Here is a 23069-nt window from a genome sequence, read left to right as displayed (position 1 = left end):
ACCACAAAGCATAACCAGAAAAAGCCCCCTTCGTGACAATGCCAAGATGCAAATTCCAGAAATAGAAACAGACAGTCAGCCACGCACCTGAGAATGCTTACAGACTCCTGGGATCAGGAGAAGCCTTTCCAGACACCCCCACAGCTGCCCTAGTTCCCTTGGCTGTCTCCTCACTGGTCCAGGGAAGTAGAAGACAATGCCTTCCCAAGAGAGCTTGACCTTGCTTTGGGAAAACAGACCCCTTCCCCCTGCCTAAGAGGATTCCCCTAAAATCTGTCTTTTGTTACCATACAGGTATGACCACTGTTGAGTATCCCTCAGCAAGGAAGCCAGAGAAGTCCTAAGCTGACCACAGCTTCCCTGGACCAGAGATCGCCAAGCCACACAAGTAACATTCCACTGGGCATCTCTGATACTGTAACGGGCATCCACCACACGCCTGCCCAAACACCATACGCGCTTCGCACTGAGGAAGACAACCAGCTCGGTCTGGGGGCGCGGGGAGCTCAAGCTTCAGTGAGAGTTCTCCACGTGAGCCCCTCGTTTGGGCTCTGGCAGAAGGCAACCTTGAGGGGCTCCTGCTGGTGTCAGCAGATGTTAGCCTGAGAAGTAGTAGCTTTCGTTTCTGTGACTTCTTCCAAAGGAAGTTAGGAGACCCCAGGGCTCCTGTGTTCATCACGGAGTCCTAGGAGCACTGCTGCCTTTGTGACCAGAACCGTCCTGCAGGGACGGAAAGGCTGACTTCACTACAGAGCACAAGAGTCTCTCAGACGGGTCAGCATGTTCACACAGGGATCCTTGGCACAACACAAGCCTGAACACACAAAGATCCAGCAGCTTCTGCCATCTGGGAGTGAGAATCCAGACAGGGTGAAGTTTCCCATGAGCCCAGACATCTAAAAATTGCTTCCTGGCACTGGACACATAGGAGTGTTTAAAAAAAAAAAAAAAAGAAAAAGAAAAAAGAAAGAAAGCAAGAAAGAAATAGAGAAAATTAAAATATGCAGAACAATGAAGGAAGGATTTTCTGAAACAGAAAACACAATCTCTCATTGTTTGCCCTGTCTTTATAATAAAAACACGGTGTTGGAAACCGTCTGGACATGGGGACTTTCCGGTTTCCATGGGAGGCTGGACGTTTTGCATTCAATACAAATTAGTTCCTCAAAATCAGAATCAATTGTCATAAAATGTAGGGAAGTGTTTTCCCATGGGGCAAGCATTTGTGGTACAACTGGAAATGTTCAACTTGATTATAATGCTTCACGAAAAGGTCAGCATGGGATTTCGGAGCTTTACCTTGAGGATGTTGGCTGGGTTTGCGGGCAGGGTGAACCGGGGAGAGTCGGTCTGCCCGGGCTAGCACGTCCATATCACTCTGATCACATGTCACAGGGCCGGCAGCCGGCCGTGTGCTTTAGAAAACAAACAAACGCACGCACACACACACACACATTTGGACATACCCCCATGGGCTTTCAGGAGCCCAAACACTTCCAAATTCAAAGGTAGGTAGAGTGGCCATCACTGGCATGTTCATTGCACAGGACAAAAACAATGTTGCCATATAATAAGGCAACAATGTAAAGCTGGACCTCCATCCGGGGGACACAACACAGAATCATCTGGGCATCATTTGACTGTTTCACCAGTGCCCTGGTCTGGGCCTCCCCATATCCCGAGACTCTGATCTAGAACACATGCAATTTTCACAAAGTCTCTGGATAATTCTTGTACCCCATACATCTACTCTCTGGTTTCCTATAAATGCCTATTTACAACTCCTGGGAACAGTCTGAAGCTTGCAGATACTCAGGCCAAGTGAAAACAGCTAGCACTCCCAGATGTCCAGGTTCCAGTCGAACGTTCGTCACGGAGTCGTAACACCTTTGGAATTGGGGCTACATATGTGACATTTTAGGGCAGACATCAAAGCCTTAGCCTCCCAACTTCCCCTCTCCCAGGACGAGGTACAGAGACAGAAGAATTTCCCCTAACCCCACCTCTGATTTAAACCTGCATGAGAGGGAGGGCAGAGAAAAATGGCTCAGTGTGGCATCGCTTGCTCAGGGGGGCACTGCCCTGCCCGTTTGTTGGCTCTCACACACCAGCGTGGCCGTGTGGGTCTCCCTTGCACTCGTAGGAGCCCCCAGCTCGTGCAGTTTATCAGATCTGACGGGCCACTGGCCGGGAGCAAGGCTGGTAGAATTCTGAAACACTTTTGTTATCAACCAAAAGGTTGTCATTCGGCCAGTTCCGGAGGGTCAGCCCCGCCTCCTTCAACAAATCCAAGTGTGATTCCACGCCAGGGAGGGGGGTTGACCACAAAGACTGGGAACACAGGACGACAGTCTAGGTTAGAAAGACCTAACCTCTGTCTCCTTTGCAACTGACATTTTTACATTTCAAACTCTGAAATGCTGCAACAGACTGCTCTCTCAAAACACATCCCTGACACAAAGAGAAGAGCCTGTGGCTCTCTCCAGCCTCTTTCTATCAAGTCAGAGAAATCAAAAGCATGGTGGAGTCTCTGGTGAGGGCCAGCCAGACCACCTCTGTCATTAGCTTTGATTCCACAAAGTACCCAAGGTGGGCTTAGCCCATTCCCGAAACCTGAGCAATTCAAGGTTTGGCTGTCTGAGGGCTCCGAGTCGATGTCACAGGGATACTCATTGTGTGATGACAACTAGAACCCACACAATCATTTTCAGGACCACATTTGTCCCCCAAATCCTAAATACTCCTGGTTGTCAAATATTCCTATTAGATCCACACATGCCAGGGTTAGACCTACAGAAGCAGCATCCAAAATGATGAAGGTCACATCTTGACCTCCCAGAGTTCCCAAATGGGATCCAACTGGGAGCTTCAATGGGCGGCAGCTGATTTTCACCCCAAGCACGGTTATCTTTATGGGGGTGGAGGGTAACATTCTCTTGCAGAAAACAATCTGGATTCTCCAAAATTACCTTGAACATGCGACAAGGCCAGCGCAAGATATTTTTCTTTCTTTTATTTTTTTCAAGATTTTATTTACTTAGTTGACAGAGAAAGATAGAGCACAAGAAGGAGGAGCGAGAGAAGGGGAGAGAGTCGATCCCAGGACGTCTGGGATCATAACCTGAGCCGAAGGCAGACGCTTAACTGACTGAGCCATCCAGATGCTCCACAAGATATTTTTCTCTATTAATCTATAAGTCTAAGTTCAGAGTCAAAAAAAAAAAAAAAGGTAAAACATGCTGTTAGTGGCAAGTTCCCATTTTTACTAAAGAATCATAGCTCAGGAATCAGACTTAACTCCAAGACTTAAGCTTTATGCATCCCTGGGCAAAGTTTTTAAGTGTTATGAACGATTCAGAACTATTTAGGAAAGGGGACTAAGGTTACCTATCTTGATATTTTTGAGGATTAAATAAAACAATACATATGGTATCTGACCCATAAGTGCTAAATAGATCTCTAATATATCAAGTCACCTTGATTCTGATTATTAATGGAGGTTAATCCTCTCCTAGGTTTATACTAGGTACTGCGATGCACAAGAACTTGTCAGGAACAGGTGTTACTGATTCCAACTTAGTGCTCTGAAACCACAGTCTCCCCCTAGTGGAAGCCGATTAATTTGTTTGTTTTTGAACTGATGGGCTTCAGCCAAGGCACACCTGTTTCCGGGCAGGGCTCGATGAAATAAATGCTTCATTTTGTTTCTCCGTCAGAAATGGGACCCTCGTCCACGTAGGGGATATGTCTAGAGAGCGTTTGTTCTAACTTTCTGGAGCCAACGCACACCTGCCCAAGTAGCCGAGATGATGTACTCCCACTATCCTGAGCTACTAAGACGGTCCCAGCTGCTGCTGGAAGTGTTTTGAGATGCATTATTTATTTGAACACCTGCCTGACAATCCTAGGCACAGGTCCGTCTTGGAAGGGAGGGGCCACTGGGACACCCAAGGACTCCTTCCCAAAATGGCTGCCTTCGCTGGTCTGGATTCATCCTGTGGCCATGAAGGGCCTTCCTCCTCCCCACGTCTGGTTCTGACTGCATCACACACCAGGCGGATAAAAGTCGTTGAAGAAACGCATCCCATGGCCTGGTCTGAAGCAGAGGCTCCCAAGAAACCCAAGAACCTAAACCCAATGTCACGCTGTGCAGGTCAAACCCAGAGCAACCTGCCCTGGCAGCTGCGAACATGTCTGTCCCCCTCAGCTGTCCCTCCCACGGTGGCACACCCCTAATCACTGCTGTGTCCTTTTTACCGGAAGGGAAACTATCACTCTCCCGTCTTTCTGCCTTTATTTCTTTGCTTGGCCTCAAACGCAAGACCCATTCGTCCACCTTGTGCTGACCGCCACCCCCACTTTTTCAATCTTCAACTCAGAGCCCCAGCTCCCTTCCCCACCACCACTAGCCTGCACCTTAACCGCTCTCCAACATCCAAAACCCAATACGGTCTGTATCATAATAGTTCACATTTTAACTACGTTCCACATGGAGCTGTCACACCGACGGTGTCTTCAGGTCTTACAAGAAAGGAACTGTGTCTGTCTCTCTTTTCTTTTCCTCTTTAACCGTCTGTATCTCGGTGGCAGGCACGTACAGGTGGTGAATGTCAGTCTGAAGACTGACCGAGAGCCCCTCGCGACACCGCGCGGCGACCCCCCATGATGAACGTGTTTACAGGAAGAATTCTGGCCACCGGCGCTTGGGCTGGGTTCAGCGGGTCGTGCTGTCTCTGCACATCCTGCCTGGGGCCAAATTGCCTAATCTTTCAAAATTTAGTCTTCCTATTCCGTTCAAGGGGCTAAGGATCTTATTATTTATTTAACTCCCAGGCGTCTAAAGGGACAGAATGGTTAAGGAAGGCTCGAAGACGTCGCAATGAATGATGCCGCCTCTCGGGCAGGGCAGGCTGCCTGGCACAGGTCAGCGGGCGGTGTGTCCAGAGGCACGTGCAGAGAAGCGCACTCCTTGGAGGTCGCCGCACCTCCCTGGAGGTCTCCATCTGATCTGAAAACACCCTGCTGGCATCATTCGTAAGCAGAATGGCTTTATATGTAATGACCCGAATACAGCCGTCCACATGCCTCAGAGAAGCAAGTGCGATTCGACAGACTGAAATTTTGTTAATCACCCCCCCACGCCCCCCTCCAAGTAATCTCTCTGCCTTGCCCTCTGACCCTCCAAAAGGCTGCCTTCGGAAGCCTAGTGGACCATCAGCCTCTGTGCGTGGTCCTCGCAGGGTGAGGAGGAGAGAAGCCTGAATTAAAGGACCTTGGCAGTGGGAGTTGAGGTCCAAAGATACAGGTTTTTGACCGATGGACAGAATGTATGCTTTGAGGAGAAAAGGGTATCCTGGGCAGGATTTCTGAGTCAGAGAAATCGACTCAGATAATTCACAGACTTGCAATCCAGCTTCTCGCTTCCAAGACCTGGGCTAGTGAAGCAAAAGTAGACCTACCTACTTTAACTCAACCATGTACCAAGTTCCACCTGGATCCCGGTGTCATTTAGACACTAAGTAACAGCAGGAAGCAAGTTGAAGAAGGTCTCCGCCCGGGGTCCCGGACGAGGTTCCCTTCCGTCACCGGGAAACATGGAAAGAAGGTGCTGGACCCCGGCTTCTGAGAACCTCAGAACCTCAAAGTCACCTGACCCTCAGGAGCACAGGCTTCGTGAGCAACCAACCACAAGGCAAACCAACAACAACATTCCCTGGTTATAAGCAGGCCGCTGCAGTCCTGAGAGGTGCTCGTCACAACTCCCAAAGACCTCACCCGCCATTTTTTTCACTGTTTCTGCTGAAGGAGATTTAAGAACCGAGTGGCTGGGACTGTGCGGCCAACTTAGAAAGATCATTTAATGGAAGAGTCGTCATTCAGGAAGTCCAATTAAAAGTCCCATTCATTCATTCACTCACTCATTCATTCATTCATTCAAATAGTCAGTAGTCAGTAGTCAACTTCTACTGAGCAGCTCGATGTATAATGGCGGGTGCCCGGGGAAAGGTGGAGATGGATGACACAGTCCCAGCTCTTGAGAACTTAAAAATCAACTGGGGAATTATGATCCTCATTTTATAGACGAGTATAGATGAGCGGTGGCATGGACAGTTAAGGGATTTATTTTAAATTCTTCATCCCACAACGAAGTCATCCTACAAAGTCATCATAAAGAAGAAAGAGCACTGAGCTAGAAGGTAGGCCATCCTCAACCCTAGTGGGAGCCCTGGTTCGGACTCCTGGGGTAGGTCCGGTCCCCTCTCTGGGGCTTCACCTTCCTCGTCTACGATGAGGAGGGGGTGGCTCTTTATAGTGCATTCCTCCAGGTCCAAGATTCTATGACTCTGATACTTGTGACCAATAACGTTTGGTGGTTAGAACGAAAGGACTCAACCTCTTGACAGATTTTAAGGAGAATTGTTACTCCGCTCATTTAAAAAGTCCTACTGAAAGGAATATGGAAGCCATTCCATTCCTTTGGCACTCTGCTGTTTTCTTGTAGAAGACGCTTAGCCCTAAGTAGGATATGTTCACTTCTGGGGACTTTCTAGCTGGTGTTCTGCCGTCTTAGCAACGGTGGCACAGAGAGCTGGAGCCCTTCCCTACATCTCCCTGCAGCCCCTGCTAATTGCCTATAACACAGGGTAATAAGTGTTTGCAAGAGCTATGTTGCTTCCTGTAAGAATCGCCGCTCCAAAGATAATGTAGCCAGTCTATGGGCGATGTGACAAATGGGGACGCTGGCTACGTGTAAAGAACTCTCAATTAAAGGTTTAACAGACAGTGAGAGGACTGACCTGGATTGTATGCAAGGTCTCTTCCAGATTTAGATTTCTATATTATATTACGATGAGTTCAGCGACAAGAATGTAAAAGATTCCTTTATATTGAATCCACCAGTGACTCTGAAACGTTCACCCAAATCATTCAAATTCCATTTATGGGCACTAACCTCCAAAAAGGAGAATAAAAACTGCCGGGGAAAAACCTCTGGGTGGATTTTTACAAACAGACTGTTGAATAATTTCCCGACATTTCCAACCCTCCCCAGAGATGTTTCTCTCAACTTGGGGGACGTCCCCCTAAATTGCCAATGAGCTGGCCATTTTGCACCATGTGAGCTGTAAAATCACATCGATGGAGATCTAAATGACAGAAAGATTGGATTTGTTTATGTTTAATTTTTCCCCTCCTGCTCCCACACATCATTTGTCTGTAACACCCGTGTTTTTTTGGTCGCAGAGGCACAGGTGGTTCTTATTTCGGGCTATAGGAACGGTCCCGCTATTCAGAGATTAACGGATAAAGGGAGCCTTGTAAAGAGATTTGCATGATAATGGTAATAAGGCTCTCTGCCGCCTTCTGTGCTTACTTCAGTCTGTGTGCCCCTGAGAACGTCCCCCTCCCCCATGCACGGGTCGCCTTGCCCTGCTTCCCGCCACCTGACTCCACGCGCTCAGTCTCTGGCAGACAAAAGTGAATCAGGAATGGGGCAGCTGCAGAGAGCAGGGACAGGACAGGAAGAAAGAGGAGAAGGGAGACAGAGACAGACAGACAGACGGAAGCAGAGCAGACAGGAAAATGCCTACTGCTCTTTAGGAGAGCAAGGTTTCTGCAAAATGAACAGAGAAAATACCAGACTTGCACCGTCCGCAGCGAACAATACTTTCAAACTTCCTTTCGTTTTATGACGTCGGCCGCCGTTGCTGTTCAGCTTCCCTCCTACATTTTATGTTCAACACATGCTTGACAACCTCATATATATCTTTTTCTATATGATACATACATAAAAACATAACTGCTCTGGCACCGCACACATGTCAAGGCCCAGATGTAACTTATTTCAGACACGGGGTCTAGAAGCAAAATCGAGCTGTGGATTTGTCCCTGCATAGGCACAAGTTCAAAGGGCTTCTCCTTGAAGGCTTCAGCAAGAAGCAGGAACCTGGACCTCTCTGAGAACTTCACAGTTTCTCCCCAAGGGCCGAAGACCAGTTATCAAGCCAAGACATCACGGGGCCTCAGTTTATACCCTTCCTCGAGCCTCACGCCATGTCCTTTCTCTGCACTTGCGGACCTGCCTGGGTTCCTCGTGCCACGACCCATGGTGTGGCCTCCAAGCCTGTGTGAGGATGACGAACCGGGCAGGGAAAGTCATTCTGGAGAGATGCCGTGAAGATGCCCAGGCAAAGTGGATTAAGACAGAGAGCAGAAGTCAGTCCCTACAGCAGGAGAGAACGTGGGAAGCGCCCGGGACCTACGCCCGCCCGCCCGGATGGAGACTCCAACAGCGGGAAGAGGAGTCAGAGCCCACACACCAGGCCGGGAAACAGAGTCCCTTCCCTTCCTTTGTCTCCTAAGACCCGCACGTGTTTTCCCTCATTTGAAGGGAGCCCGGAGCACTGGAACCCGGGCTGACCCTCTGCCTCTCGTGCTGATTAACAGCCCACAGGGGCACACATTACTACCCACCCCACCTCCTTCCTCTGCGCCTTCTGATATCAACCGGGAAAAGGGAATCTAAAAATAAAGCTGGGGCCAGAGTGTGTACCACTCGATTGGGCTCCTGTGCTCACAGATCTGCTTATTTTGGCCTATCTCTCCCCAGCGATAAGGCTGCTAACAGCCTGTTATCAGCCAGTTGGTGAAAATGTGCTCCAGCCTGATTAGGCCTCAGTCTTTGCCAAGGTTATAAACAGCCGTTATCGTTTTCCCGAACAGAATAATCCGGACAGTATCAGCTCAGAAACATATGGGCCACACAGAGAAGATAGCCGCTGACGGACACTTCATTTTAATTGTAACGAGTGGGTAGCAGCAGCCTGCAGACAGCAGACAGAGAGCGACCCGATTGGCAGCAGGGTTGGGGGTGTGTGTGTGTGTGTGTGTGTGTGGTGTGTGTGCGCGTGTCTTTTTTTTTTTTTTTTTTTTTTTTAAAAATAAATCCCTTCTTCCTTCCCTGGTCTCCAACGCCTCAACTGCTTTGCTATTCTGGGTGGCATAATGAACTGGCCCCGACCCCAGATGCTACCAGTCACCAAGCAGGACCCTCCCCTAAAAGGCAGATGGGACCTTTCTGATGCTCTCATGGAAAGAAAAGAAAGAAAAAAAAAAAACAGCAAAGGGGAACAGGGGGGACCAATACAGCTGTCTTGTTCTTCAGCCCCCAATTCCACTCTGGGAACCTGCCTGCTCACCGGACCCGGAGCTCATTCCCATGGTCAAGGGTGTTCAGAACCACTCCTCCCCGCGACCTGCCCCCCCCACGCCCCCCCACCCCTGCCCCGCCAAGGAGCCCAGGGTCTGGCAGGTAGCAGGCTCTCAGAACACACTGGCTGGATATTTACAATGGAGCCTTTATACCATGTCGCTCACCTTTTCACACAGAGACAGCCGCATCCAGCTCAAGGACGCTCATGGGGACAAGCCTGTGCTTGTGGGGATGTTGTGTCCTGAAAGCAATTTCCCAAACCCGGCTTCTCCCCATGCCCTCCTGTGCCAGACTTGTTTCTCAGGCTGGACACAGGCACTCAACTAGCTGGCGCGTTGCAGGGGAGGGAGGCGGCAGAACACAAAGGAAATCACGCCGGTCAAAGTTTTGCTGGAAGTGTTCGTCCCTCTGCCTCCAGGTCAGCAGACATCTCGGGGGCTGACAGCGCAGCCCCGGGTCACCACCAGCACATGGCCCACAGCCGTCCTGTCTGTCCAGGGCATGATATAATTTCCCCTCCTGTGTCCGCAGAAGCAAGTGGAAGGAGAGGGGCTGACAAGGCGGAAGGGCCCAGGGCGAGACGGTACGAGGCGAGCACACGTCCCTGCAGCCGGCGGTAGACCCGGCCTGCCCTCCCCGCCGTGGCCCGCGGGCTCCCACCTGGCGGACAGATGCGGCCGGCAAGGGCAAGTGCAGCGCCAAGGAAGAGACGCGCCGGCGTCCCCCACTGCGGACTCGGCCGTCACTGTCCGCTCTTCTGCTCAACACTGGAAGAAACGTACTGTCTTCAACCTGGCTTTCCTTTTCTTCCCTTCTCCCACTTTTGTCCTTATCCCAGGAAGAAACGGTAGCAAAAGCTGGTGTTTATGGGACCCGGTGTACACACCAGGCACTAGCCAGGGCATCCTACAGACGCCTGCTGATTTAATCCTCCAAAGGAGGCTATGATTCCCACCCAGGTGACCGGCTCCCTGGCCAGCACTGTGTAGACCTGCTTGCACCCAGGCTATACCCTGTCCTGCTGTCGTCTGGGGTCTGAGAGTAGCACCCCCTCACCCCTGTACTTCCCTGCAGATTTACAGGGGCTCACGAGACGCCCACCCCCCGGACTGATGGGTATTCCACCATCAAGTGAAAACTGAGTCCGTGATAATGTTCCTGTAATAATATCAAATTCAGAGAGAGAGAGAGAGGGAGGGGAAGTCCTGCTGCTCTTGGAAATGAGCCTGAGGCCCATTTTTGTTTTAATTCTTTTTTTGTGTGGCTTTTCAACACCTGCTCTCCCCCCTCCACTCGCCCTCCAATCTAGGGCTGAGGTTGCCTGGCCGCACCCCCAAGGGACCGGCCGGCAGAGCCACGCAGGCGTCTGCAGTGGGGGGTCCAGGTTCCAGGTCTTGGTGGTCTTCAGCTCCGCGCCCCCAGACCAAGTTTCAAGGTCACAATGCTCTTCCCCTCATTACCATCAGAATCTGAAAATATCCTGGACATGGGAGAATCCCCCTCTGAACTCATGAGTAGGCTCAGGGGTACTTTATTCAACTGAAAGTGGGCTTTTCCCCCCCTTTCTATTTTTGTTTACTTATTCTTTCTGTTTCAATGGACCCGGCTTTGTTCTGCCACAATTTGGGGCTAACGAGACTAGAGGATTTCCTGCAACAAGCAGCTGGGCCTAGTTCTCTGGTGGGTCTGCTCACCATTTCATCCACAACCCCCTCTCTTCCCCTACAAAGCTTCCATTTTCGTGGAAAGAAGGCCAGCTTCTCTTGGAGTCAACAATGGAGGCAGATGGGGCCTTCAGGGCAGTAGATTTTGACAAAGGGACCCATAAAAAGTTGGGTGGGATGCAGCCATCCTGTCTCTTCCCCCATGGACCGTGTCCAGCCTTCTCAGAACATTGACGGCAACACTGCCGTTGCTGATGTGCGTGGGCGTCCCCGTGACTGTGAGCCCCCGAAGGACCAGGGCCCTGTCTTCCTCCAGTCTGTACCCCCAGCCCCTAGCCCGGAACCCGGCACCTAGTAAGCGCTCGGGAAGTGGCAGCTCAAGTGAAGGCACAGATTCAGGCCAAACCTGTCCTAGTGGGTGTGTTCAAAGCCAAGTTCTTTGGAGACAGCTTTGATTTAAAAACCTGACTCCAGGGACATCTGGCTCAGCCAGCTAAGTGTCCGACTCTTGGTTTCGGCTCAGGTCATGATCTCAGGGTCGTGAGATGGAACCCCGTGTCGGGCTCCGTGCTCAGTGAGGAGTCTGCTAGAGACTTCCCGCTCTCTCCGTCCTTCCCCTCTGCTCTCTCACTCTCTCTAAAATCAATCAATCAATCAATCAATTTGCAAATTAGCCTCAGTTTCTCCATCTCTACAATGAGGATAAGATACCTGTTGCCACAGATGTGCTGTGATGATTACACATGTTAAAAGCACTTTGACCAGAGCCTGACGCCTAACAGTCACCTGATAAAAAGTTCTTTCCGATGACTCTCCCTCACTCTCCCACATCTGCCCCTTCCAGAGCTCCTCTGGTGGTCAACCTGCGATGACCAAAGACAGAGCCACAGCCAGGAACCCCAGTTCCAGTCCCTGCTGTGCCCGAGCTCCAAGGGTCACTGCGTCATCAGCCTCCTCTGCTCCTGTGGCCGGTGCTCGGCGGGGTCACCCTGCCTTGTCAGTTGGCGAGGAGACGGCATGACCTACCAGATGCGGACCCGTGTGGAAAAGCGAAAGCCAGACGATCAAATCTGCGGCCAAGTCGTTCTCCGGCAAAGCCACTTAAGGTCTCGCCCTCCACGGACCTGGTCACGTGCCCCCCACCCCGGTGTCCCCGGGCGTCTGCGGCTCTCTGGGGCTCTGCCAGGGATCCGTCCTTCCATCAGGGCCTCCCACGGGCCCGCACACCGCAAAGCACACGCTCCCCCCAGTCCTTACTGGGAGCTCTGCCCGGGTTCAAGCACCTGCGGGACCGGCCCTGCACACGCTCCCTCCGGCCCCGACACGCACTCAGCAGGAGCCCGGCCTCCCCTCCCGGAGCAGCGCGTTCTGCTCGCACGTCCTGCGGTCCCTCCGGGCCCCGAAGTTCTTGTGGGGGTTCCCCACTTTCCCAGGAAGGGCGTCTTCGTTTGGAGACTCTTAAACCATTTGCCTTCCCAGGGCAGGTGCGGGGGCCTAACATTCAGGGCAGCGCGGGGGGCTCTTGCTCTTCTCCTTCTCCTCGCCGGGAAGCCGAGTAAGCTCACCAGCAGCCCGGGTGGCTTCAGCATCCGGGCCTTCCCCGAGGCAGGATTACAGGGGATCTGTGCCCTTGGGCACGCGCATGTGCACATGCTCTCACACACTCTCATGCTCACATTGCGTCTCACACACTCACTCCCCACACTCTCACAAACACACTCACTCACACATGCCCAGTCTCTCACACACGGTCTCTAACACACTCACATTCCCCCTCCACTCACACACACACATTCACACACACTCATTCTCTCTCACACACACTGTCTCTCACATACACACATTCCCCCCCACTCTCTCACACACAAACACACACACTGTCTCACACACTCATTCTCTCATGCACATGCTCACTCTTTTACACTCTCTCACATACACTCACACTCTGCCGCCCGCATTCGCTCTCAAACACACACACAATTACATACACACTCACACACTCACAGTTTCATAGTCTCACACACACTCCTCACACACTATCCCACCCACTTGTAGTCTCACAGTCTCTCCCACGCTCTCCCACCGTCTCACACACTCACCCCCCCCACACACACACTGACACATCCGTACACACGGCCACCAGGGCGTGAGTCTCATTAGCCACAGCGCGGTTCTCATCTGTGGCGTCTCGGGACCCGCCCCGCCCCCGGCTCAGCCGGCGCTCTCTCTCCCGGCCTCCTGCGGGAACGGTGCCAAATAAAATAACAAAATATTCATATGGTGAGGCACGTTAAAACCTTGGGAAGATTTAAGCCTGGGCTTCGTGTCACAGCCGTTCCCTCCTGCAATCTGTATTCCGATCTCGGTGTCCGCGGAGCCGCGGTCGGAATACCCAAGGTCTCATCACAGATGCAGGGCTTACTCCTTCCCTGACATTTGCTGTTTCGTGTTTCCCTGCTCGTTCCCTCTCAGCCTCGAAGCGTCCACAGCCCCTGGCGACCCACGGCTGCAGGTGGTGACCTGGCCGTGGACTTCCAGTAACTTGGGACAAGCACGGGACCGACCTCTGCCCGGGGGGAGACTGGGCTGTGCCTGGGGCTCCTGTCTCGGTTTGTGGCTTCCTTCACCCAGTGGGGAGTTTTTCTAAGATTGCGATCGGCCACCCCCACTGTGGTACCTGGAGGCAGGACTCAAGAATCCAGAAGTTAGCGGGACCCGATGGCGACTCCCCTCTTCACCAAGAGTGCTTTGGTGTTGGGGGGGGGGGGTGGGTCATGTACGCCTGACTCAGAGTGTCCGCATCTCCAGGCTCTCATTACGATTCACATCGGAGACTGTTTGTGTGATGTAACTCCACGAAGTGTGGACACTATCATTTGTAGGGGTGCGAGCCCACCAACGAGGGGCCAAGCGCACTCTCTGATGGCCAAGTTCAGAGACAGGCACATTCCTCATGTGTGACCCCACAGCGGCCATTCACAATGACTACCACACAGAGAGGGCTATTAGTAGTTTAGTATTAGTGTTAGTATTAATATTAGTATTAGTATTCGTAGTTTAAAAACTCAAGCAAGGTGTATTAAGATTTAAGGAAACCAAATGTAACTAGAGGGACGACGGTGAAGACATCTTTTCTTTTTTTTTAAGATTTTATTTATTTATTTGACAGAGATCACAAGTAGGCAGAGAGGCAGGCAGAGAGAGAGGAGGAAGCAGGCTCCCCGTGGAGCAGAGAGCCCGATGTGGGGCTCGATCCCAGGACCCTGGGACCATGACCAAAGCCGAAGGCAGAGGCTTTAAACCACTAAGCCACCCAGGCGACTCAATATTTTATTTATTTATTTATTTATTTGTCAGAGAAAGAGATAGCACGCACAAGCAGGCAGAGTGGCAGGCAGAGGCAGAGAGAGAAGCAGGCTCCCCACTGAGCAAGGAGCCTGATGCAGGACTCGATCCCAGGACCCTGGGATCATGATCTGAACAGAAGGCAGACGCTTAGCCCACTGAGCCACCCAGGCGCCCCGGTGAAGACATCTTTTGACCTCTGGATCACCAGAGGTGTCTTACCGAGACCTACCAGCGTTCCCACTGTATGATCTGCTTTCCAATCATGTATTCATATCCAGCTTATCAGAACAACATCTAGTGACTAAAGTGAGTTATACCACACTTCATAGGGACGTCACACATCTTCACAAAAGAAAGTCTCTGAGGCACCCACGGGGGCCCTATGACCTAGAGAGATGGCAAGAGGAGCAGAAAAGACAGACCGCCTCACAGCTAGCATCACCAACCGCCTGAGGCCACAGGGACAGAAAAGATCAGTGGCTCCACAAAATAACAACAGAATCAAGACACTTTCCAGGTATCCCTCACGAAGTCACAAGTGTCTAAGATTTTTTTTAAAAGGGGGGAAAAAAGCAAACGTAGAAGTCCAAAATGCGAGCAACAAAAAAAGAAAGGCCTGTTCTAATTTACTCTCTTCTGACAACATACTGTTTTAATCACTCTGCAAATGCTGTAGCCATTAGGCAAATTAACACAAAATCCCAGATCAAAGTGCCATTCGCAGGTAGACACTTACATAACATTAGGAGGCATGAAGGTGAACAGGTGCTATGAACAACTTCTTTGAATGTTTTTAATGCATCCACTAATAGAACCTTCTGAAGAGGTGAAAAAAACATTCTCGTGCACAAATTGAAAATTAAAGGCAGGTTGATGGTACCTCAAAATGAAACATGTCAAGTGAGAAAATTAGAAGCAAAATGTCTCTGTACTTCTGAAAACCTTTGCTGTGAGGGCACACAGTAGGAGCATGTCTGTGTGTATATATACATTGGATTCTGCCCATGCGTCTGCAAAGTGAAAGGCGCTAACATTTGTAAGTGGTGACTCATAAGACAATGCAGAAAGAAGACGCACCCAGACTCAGAGATGGACTCATGTAAACACATGCCCTGGGCCTTAGGCAAGCAAACAGGATATTTCCTGTTATACAGCAATGAGGTCCTGAGAAGTTATACGTAACATTTTAAAAACTGAGTTACGTTCCAGTCTTCGGGTAACACGCAATTTAAGAGAAGTCCATAGTCAGGTATTTCTGAAAATAAATGAGCCCATCCTTTACCATATCTGGTAACTATAGTTTTTGTTTTTGTTTTTGTTTTTTTTTTGTTTTTAATTACCAGATACAACCCACATTATTTACAGTAAAATTTTTTTTCAAAGACATATTATAATACTGTATAAATGAGTGCTTCTAAACAAGGGATGATTACGCCCCCCCAGGGGGGCATCTGGTGATGTCTGGAGACATTTCCGGTTGTCCCAGCGGAGTAACGGGGATGCTGGCTACTGTGGTAAGGAACAGAGATTCAGCTGAACATTGTACAGCACACAGCACAACCCCCACAGCCAAGAATTTTCTGGCCAAAAAACTCTATAGAGTGCAGAGAGTCGGAAACCATGATATAGATTATCACCAACATTGCAAAATTCCTCAAGTCATGTCCCTAAAAGGCTTTTAGGAAATAAAAAATGAGAAAAGCTGAAAAACATAAAAGGGAACTCTTTTCAGTAGCGTGATTATTGGAACATATAGCTGCTTTGGGGGGACGCCACGATATATGACTTCACCTGAAATGAACCCACCACTCTTACTCATGTTCCAGCCCTCCACCAACAAATGCTGGGAAATCATCAAGGATCTGACGAGAAAAAAAACAAACAAACACACACACACACACACACACACACAAAAACACCCCGAGACATCCTTCAGTGAACAGAGGAGTATCCTGACCGACTGCGTTAAAATCAAATAAAGTAAGATATAACAAAAGCGAACTTTGTAGCCAGTGAAAAATAAACACGTCTGGTACTCAGAGTCCTACATGTGGGTATCCATCCAATTCTATAGCATCAGAGCTCTGACGCCCCGTAATATAATAATATTATTTTTGAGATCAGTTAAGGTATAAAATGTGCGTACTCTCAGTCTTTAATATTAATAAGTCTTGTAACTAGCAGTTTCTCGTAGCTCCGAATTCTTGAGCACAACTAGAAAGGGCACTTATCCTGAAAAATCTAATAAATTTACAGTTTTATATACTTCCTTCAATTGTAAAAGTCTTGTTCAATAAACTTTAAAATGCCACTATAGAGCAATAACACAGACAGTATAAACCCAGCCCTGGGAAAGCTGTGCAACCAGAAATTGTTCCCCTTTCTGCTAGAGCAATAAAGTTTTATATGTTTGAACTGACTGTAAAAAGGTTTGAATGTTGGCAACTGGGGAATAATCTGTCTTCTTTATAGTTATTATCATATTTCCCACAAGACCCCTTGGTCTGTGTCAATCCTTCTTGTATATGACACCTTTGTACTGTCAGCGAAAGCAAGACTACTTTACTTTTTTTTTTTTTAACTATAGGACTTGTATCTGTTTTCCTTCAGATTACAGCTAACAGGAATAAATTATTTCTGACAAGCATCTATTGCAGCGTTTTACCAAATAAAGCTGGTTGTGAGCTGCTTTTCCAAGAGCGAGGGGGGGAGCCTCCTCCCCTTCTCTCTTTCTCTCAACTGATTCAAATGCAATTCAGGGATGGTTAAATTGGAGGAAATGCCAATAAAAAGAGATTTGTAGGAAAGTTGCTCTGAATGCCAGAGCCCACTGTAACAAGCTGGGTGGGTCCGCATGGGTGCCTTTGGATCTGTGTGGAGAAGAGGGTCAGGAAAGGTCAGAGGACGAACCATTCCTCTTCCTTCCCCACCTGTCTCGGGTCTGAGAGTATCTGTGCTTCTCGGTTCAGAAAGGAAGCCGAGTCCGGCCAGCTCGGGCTCCTGGCTGACAGGTCACCCCCGCTGGAATGAGTTTAGGCACATGATAATCAGCAAAGTCACTGTGTGTGTGTGTGTGTGTGTGTGTGTGTGTGTGTGTGTGTGTGGGTATCTGTCTGGGTGTCTGTATCTGGATGTCTGTGTGTCTATGTGTCTATGTATGTGTGTCTCTGTCCATATGTCTGTATCCAAACGTCTGCGTGTCCATGTGTGTTTAGTTTTGTGTGTGTCTGTCTGTCTGTACGTGGGTGTCTGTGTGTCTGTCTGTAGTTCTGTGTGTGTGCATCTGTATGTTCCTATCTGGGTGTCTTGTGTGTGTGTCTGTATCTGACTGTCTGTATCTGAATGCCTGTGTGTCTGTGTAGGTCTGTCTGTCTGGGTGTCTGTGTGTCTCTGTGTCTGTCTGTATGTATGTACCTGAGTGCCCATGGGTCTATGTGTGTGTCTGTATGTCTATATGTCTGTCTGTCTGTATCTGGATGCCTGTATGTCTATGTGTGTCTGTTTGTTTCCATGTGTGTGTCTAGATGTCTGTGTGTGTGTCTGTATCTGAGTGTCTGTGTGTCTACGTGTGTGTCTGGATGTCTGTGTGTGTCCTTCTCTCTCCCTCCCCCCTATCCCACCACTACACCTCAACTCCAGTGATACAAAGCTACACCAAGGAATCCAGTACACGCACAATCCAGCTGTCTTGACACATCTCCTGCCCCACGTCTACACCATCACCCTGAAGTCCCCTGCCTTCCCACATTTACTATCACACAGTGGGAAAGGTCAGAGAGGAACAAGGATCTTTGCGAACACCAAGTTTTCAAAAAATCAGAAGATATTATACAGTTGGACATCAGCGAACTAGTGCAGTAACTTAATCGTCTCTGCACTCTGGTGAAGACGACGTTCCTCCAGGAGACCCCGAGGACAGGACGGCCAGTCACTTGAACACAGGCGCACACATATTCACATACACACACACGACATACAGCCACGTGAGTGCACACACACTCCTCCGCCCACTCTAAAGGAAGAGCCCACTGAAGTATGGACGTTCTGGCGAGGAAGGGTCAGCGCCCCACGGCACCTACGGGTACGGCGACGCTGCCGGGAGGAGGCCGTGCACGCGACGCTCAGTAAATACAACCACACCTCCGGGATCCTGGAAAAAGCTGGAGCTCGTGAGCCCCTTCACATCGGTGAACTGGAGTCCAGGACACCCTCTTACTTTCCCCTCGTGCTCCCCGTCTCCACGAATGTTCTGGCAACACTAGCATGGGCTGCCCTGGCCCAGCTCAAACCACAGCCATTCTTACTCGTGTACAATAAATAGACACTACAAGCATCAGGACAGAAGCCACCTCTGACTACCGGGAGGCACCGGGAGGTACCGGGAGCACCAAGCTCCTTCCTACAAAGTCAAAAGTTCTTGGGTTAGGGTCGTATGTCATAGGGGCATTCATAAAAGGACAAGAGCTGCTCTTTTTGAACCTGGGCCATATACCACACGTGCAGAGCTCCGTGAAGCAAGATGAAATGCCTTACGCATGCGCGCGCCATCCTTGGGCAGGATCCAGGCTCATCTCCTCCGTGCTGTTCTCACTTGTTATATGTTCTGGGAAGCAAGAGCCGAGGCTGCGCTGAAAATGCTCTCGCAGGGCGGCGGACCATCAGCTTCCGGACCAGGAAGCAAGCCGCCCCCACGGTGGAAGGGGAGAGGGGTGGAGGTAGAGGTGTTTCCTAAAGGTATGACCACAGGCATCTACCTAATGGGAGATATTTGTGAAATGCAGATTCCTAGGCCAGGGTGCAAACCTGCAGGTGCGGGGCCTGGGACTCTGCATCTTATAAGTAGCTCAGATTATTCCGGAGGCTGACTGGTCTTGCAATTCCCACTGAATCGCGTCCCCCTTCTGCAATACGGAGCACCTCAGTACACACCCTTCTGAGATAATGGACGGGGGTGGGGGATGGGCAGCACCCTGGACTGTGCCTTTTGAGCCAGAAAAGAAAGGGATGCAGCAAAATAGCTGATCAACAAGGGGAAAGGACCGCCCACCGCCCTGGAAGCTTCACCTCGTCCTGCCTTTCCCCTGCACTCTGGTCTCCCCACCCCCCCATCCTCGGCATCCTAGTGAGGTCTGGCTGCAGACAGCCCGAGTCTTCCGAAAAGGCCTGGAGTTGGATCTCCCCTCTTCCTTCATTACTGTCCTTCTTGCACATGTCAAACAAACCCAGGGGTTTGTACCTCACTGGGTCCAAAAACAGAGCCTCCTTCAAGAACCCAAAGGGAGGTGGCTATTATAGGGACATATTTGAAGAGGGTATCCTGGGACCACAGAGGCACTCAGGAAGACACCACAAGAGGCTCCAGCCTTTAGAACAAGCAAGGGGCAGAAGGATCCCAGCAGCCCAGGGTAGGCTCAGAGAAGGTCTGGTGGCGGTGGTCCTCAGCTTACAGATGCTATCCAGATATGATCATAGATGGAACTCTCTCAAAATACAAATGGAGCCAAAATGGCAGACCAGCAAGCACTGGGCATCGTTGCCACTATTCGTGCTTCTGCACAATCACGATCACCCCCGATGCCATGACCGCTATAACTCACGAGGTCTGGTGTCTGGCAGGTGTCAGGTGCTAGTCTAAACCCTTTGGATACACCAGCACATTTCATCCTCAGAGATACTCCTACCCTCATGCCCGGACGATATCATTTACCGAGAGACAAGGTCCCGCCACCGCTTGGGACTATTTTCACCTCCACCTTATCATCCATTCCTGTTCCATTCAAGGCTGGATATTAGGGTGTCTGAGTGTATAGAGTAGACGAGGGCAGGAAGAGCACCTCTCTGTTAAAAACTGTCAGTAACAACAACAACAAAACAACAACAACAACAAAAAAACCCTCAAAAACCTGTCCATAACCTGAAGAAGTAGCAAGAGAGGTTATATTCGAAATGCCTTGGGACAGCAAAAGATACCTCAGATAACGCTTCTTTCTAGAAGGAACTGGGAGTCTAGTGAGGAGCCTGGAAATAGGCAGAAGAAGGTGATCTATGACAAGTCACCAAGGACAGGGTAGTGTAATGTTCGTCACAGGAAAAGAACATACACATACAGGGCACACCCCTTCTCTCAGGAAACCTTTGAAGATCCTTCATAAGACAAGACAGTCTCATGGGAAACAATCAGAGAAACCCCAGAAACTGCAAGGAGCCAACTGTTGCATGGAGTTGTTCCAGTCTGAAGATTCGAGAGAGAGGAAAATTCACTCCAGGCTGCGGTTGTTGAGAAAAGTACAAAGCAACAGAGTGTGAAGGACAGACAGAGACCGGATATACACCGGGACAGACAGGAGAAAGCACCCCAGGAGGGGCCGTGGAGAGCGAGGCTTCCCGCCTGCCTGGGAGGACCCAGGAGGGAGGACGGGATCCAGAGAAAGGGAAGTGGGCAGGTCAGACGGGCCCCTCACCTCGCCAGTGGTCGCCCCATGGCAGCCCGAGGCCAGGAGCAGAGTCCAGACCGTGGTCAACCACGCCAGCCAACCTAAGTCCTTCTGCTCCTGTGCAACTGCTAAGGACCTTCGAAATAAAAATGACAATAAAAGGAAAAAAAAAAAAAACAGAATGTGGGCCATCTTATCATCACGGTAAGGACAGGGCCTTTACTGGCAGAGCCTCATGGGCCGCAGTTAGATCTCAGAGGACGAGTTGGGCTGAGGAACATCTTACATGGGAGAGCTCCAGGGGAAAACCCAACAGCTGTGGGAGGGGGTCTGTGCTCCAGTGGGAAGCGCTTTGCAAACCAGATCAAGGCCAATGACGGACATTGGCCAGGAGTCCGTCTCACTCCAAAATTCAGTGGTTCTGCGAAATTTTGAGCAGGAGGGGAGGAATGCCCCAGCTCGAGGGTGGCAGTGGTCCCCTGGGTCCCCCTGTCCCAGTGCCAACAATACAAACAGCCCACCCGGGCAGTGTCCTTGACCTAGTGACCGCCACTTTACCATCAGCCGAGAACAGCACTGCTTGGGGTGAAAGCTTGTGCAGCTGCTGGCTTGAAAACATTATTTCTTGGGTGAAGTTCTCCACCTTATCACTTAATGCATGTTTACTGTCCTGTTACTAACAACAGAAATAATGGTAATACTTGGGTATTTGCACAATGTTTTATAGCCTGCCAACACTTTCATAAGCGTGATTATGTTTACTCCTGATAACAAATGTATCCATGTTATAGATGAGGAAACTGACGCCCAGAGACTACATGACTCACTCAGGGCCACCCAGCAGGTAGAGGAGGGCCCTATTGGTGGAGTCCTCCAAATTTACCAAATGCTCGTCATACACAGGACACAAGGCTGGCCACGATCAGGATGCAAAAGCGGGTGGGAAAGGGCACGGGAACTCAGTGCAAAGGACAAGCACCTTGCTCACGGAACCCGAACACCTCTCAATTCACTTCCCTCCACCTGCCTGGTGGGGTCCCTCCCATCGTTCCATCTGAGGCAGGGTCCCCATCTGACTCGCTCACCTTCTAGCAGGCACCGTGCTTGACAAGGAGTGATCAAGATGACCCTCTCTGCCCCTCTCCTCCTCCCCAACCTCACAGCAAAGCCAGCACCTTCCAGTCAATGCACAACCAGCTAGGAGCTGGCTACATAAAGTAGCAGGACATCTCCGGGGGGTCACCCAGGGAGCCAAGCACCACGAATTTCCTTCTCTCCCAAAATAATCCAAGTGCGCCTTCCTCGTAGGTCTGCAGTGGAGAAACCAGCACAGCCCCTCAGCTCCCCTCCCCCTCCCCCTGCAATCAGGGCCCGGCGGCTTGGGGCCGCGGGGATCCCGAGCCCCCCCCGGGAGCTGCTGAGGCTCTCAGATGTGCAGGCGGCTTCTCCAGCGTCATTAAGAACACGCTGGTCTCCGCTGCTCCGAGCCCGCCGGCTCCCCCGCCTGAAGGAAAGCCACCCACGTGCTCCCGCAGAGGGACCCGCGAGAAGCCCCGGAACCCACAAAGGGAAGCCGGCGTGCCAAGGGTTAAGCACACCCTGTAATAAGCATCTCTGTTCCGGCATGTTGCGAAAGCCCATTACCTCCCGCCACATTACCTCATTCATTTCTTATATGCGGATGGTTTATTTTCCCATGAGCACCCTGGCTCTCAGTATTAAGTCCCCTCCTTCGCCTCTATTTCTCTATCCATCACATTTAACACTCTGACAGTAACAGTCTATAATGTTTCTATTCTACAAAACCGCTCTGTCAACTCCGGGCTTCCAGAGCAGCAACTGAGGAAAATAAATAACATCAACGCCAGGGACGACAGCATCACAGCTCCCTTTCTGCTGGGCTTTTTTATTTTATAGGATTCTACAAAGGGAGAGAAGGAAAAACAACAACAACAACAACAACAAAAAACCCCAAAACACAAAAAACAAAAACAAAGGGGCCGGGGGAGGCGGAAGCCAAGAAGAGAAGAATTTCCTTCTCATCCAACAGACAACTCACAGACCTGAAGGGACAGTCCCAGCACTTCCCTACAGACAAAGAAGTGATTTCCCCTCTCTCCTCTCGAATCCCCTGACCGCCCCCCTTCCATTTCCATGGTGGGTCACCAGAGGACTGAGCTTTGCTGCACTGCGCTCCCTCTACCTGCCACCGACCACAGACGCAGAGCGACACAGAGCCGAGACGACGCACACATTTCTGTCACCTTTTCTGGAGCAGGCGGGCAGGTCGGGGGTCGGGGGAGGCAGTCCCATGGCCCTCAACCTTTGTTCTGGGGGAGACACCCCGGGACCAGCAACTCTGGAACCCAAGAGCAGGCAGCAAGGCGAGGAAGCATTAAACCACCAAGAAAC

General features: G+C 50.5%; 1 protein-coding gene across 4 annotated transcripts in view; it reads right to left on the bottom strand.

Annotated features, from left to right (window-relative positions):
* The window catches only part of PBX1 (PBX homeobox 1), a 275405-nt gene that overhangs the window by 123391 nt on the left and 128945 nt on the right, over positions 1 to 23069 (bottom strand). The window contains exon 1 of one of the 4 annotated variants that reach the window (XM_080824111.1): positions 9376 to 9869. The exons of the other annotated variants lie outside the window; for them this stretch is intronic. The gene's annotated coding sequence lies outside the window, so the exon portion shown is untranslated. Of the gene's footprint in view, positions 1 to 9375; positions 9870 to 23069 lie in introns of those variants that run through there. 4 annotated transcript variants of the gene reach the window in all.

This window comes from Martes martes, assembly GCF_963455335.1.
Source record: "Martes martes genome assembly, chromosome: 15".
Lineage (NCBI taxonomy): Eukaryota > Metazoa > Chordata > Mammalia > Carnivora > Mustelidae > Martes > Martes martes.
Note: the sequence above shows the minus strand (reverse complement) of the source record. Positions and strands in the feature narration are given on the sequence as shown.